Raw genomic sequence first — 1,448 nt, forward strand, 5'->3', positions numbered from 1 at the left:
GTTTGCCAAATTAGAAGTATTTTGTTCAGAGTTCTCTGTCTGTTGCTGAGTGGATGATGGAAAAGGTTTATTATTGTTAAACCTGTTTCTTCCACCATTATTAAAGCCTTGTTGAGGCTTTTGATCCTTCCATGAGAAATTTGGATTATTTCTCCATGTTGAGTTATAGGTGTTTCCATAAGGTTCACCTAAGTAATTCACCTCTGCTATTATAGGGTTCTCAGGATCATAAGCTTCTTCTTCATGAGAAGCCTCTTGAGTACTGTTGGATGCAGCTTGCATTCCATTCAGACTCTGAGAAATCATATTGACTTGCTGAGTCAATATTTTGTTCTGAGCCAATATGGCATTCAGAGTATCAACTTCAAGAACTCCCTTCTTCATAGGCGTCCCATTACTCACAGGATTCCTTTCAGAAGTGTACATGAACTGGTTATTAGCAACCATGTCAATGAGTTCTTGAGCTTCTGCAGGCGTTTTCTTTAGGTGAATGGATCCACCTGCAGAAGTGTCCAGTGACATCTTTGATAGATCAGATAAACCATCATAGAATATATCCAGGATGGTCCATTTTGAAAGCATGTCAGAAGGACACTTTTTGGTCAACTGTTTGTATCTTTCCCAAGCTTCATAGAGGGATTCACCTTCTTTCTGTCTGAAGGTTTGAACATCAGCTCTAAGCTTGCTCAGCTTTTGAGGAGGAAAGTACTTGGCTAAGAAAGCCGTGACCAGCTTATCCCAAGAGTTCAGGCTGTCTTTGGGTTGAGAATCCAACCATAATCTAGCTCTGTCTCTTACAGCAAAAGGGAAAAGCATGAGCCTGTAGACTTCAGGATCTACTCTATTAGTCTTAACAGTATCACATATCTGCAAGAATTCAGTTAAGAACTGAAAAGGATCTTCAGATGGAAGTCCATGAAACTTGCAGTTCTGCTGCATCAGAGAAACTAATTGAGGTTTCAGCTCAAAGTTGTTTGCTCCAATGGCAGGAATGGAGATGCTTCTTCCATGTAAATTGGAATTAGGTGCAGTAAAGTCACCAAGCATCTTCCTTACATTATTATTATTTTCGGCTGCCATCTCCTTTTCCTGTTTGAAAATTTCTGAAAGGTTATTTCTGGATTGTTGTAATTTAGCTTCTCTTAATTTTCTCTTCAGAGTCCTTTCAGGTTCTGGATCTGCTTCCACAAGAATGTTCTTATCCTTGCTCCTTCTCATATGACAAAGAAGAAGGCACAGAAAAATAATAATAATAATAGAGATCCTTTATACCTCAGTATAGGGATCCCTGTGTGAGTAGAAGAAAAGAGGGGGAGACAAAGAATGTAATATAATGGAAGAAACACAACTGTGAGGATGGAAGAGATGTGAGATGAGATGTTAGGATATAAATGAATAAATAGAATAAGATGGGAGAGAGAGAATTTTCGAAAAATATTTTTGAAAAA

The 1,448-nt window shown here is 38.3% G+C and overlaps 1 non-coding gene across 1 annotated transcript; it reads left to right on the top strand.

The window, feature by feature from the left end:
• The first annotated feature begins 576 nt into the window (after positions 1-576).
• On the top strand, positions 577-684 carry LOC148549330 (small nucleolar RNA R71). Its single transcript, XR_015897494.1, has one exon. It is a non-coding gene; the product is annotated as a small nucleolar RNA R71 (small nucleolar RNA).
• The last annotated feature ends 764 nt before the right edge of the window (positions 685-1,448 follow it).

This window comes from Arachis ipaensis, chromosome B8 (genome assembly GCF_059453495.1).
Source record: "Arachis ipaensis isolate K30076 ecotype BB chromosome B8, ASM5945349v1, whole genome shotgun sequence".
Taxonomy (NCBI): Eukaryota; Viridiplantae; Streptophyta; class Magnoliopsida; order Fabales; family Fabaceae; genus Arachis; species Arachis ipaensis.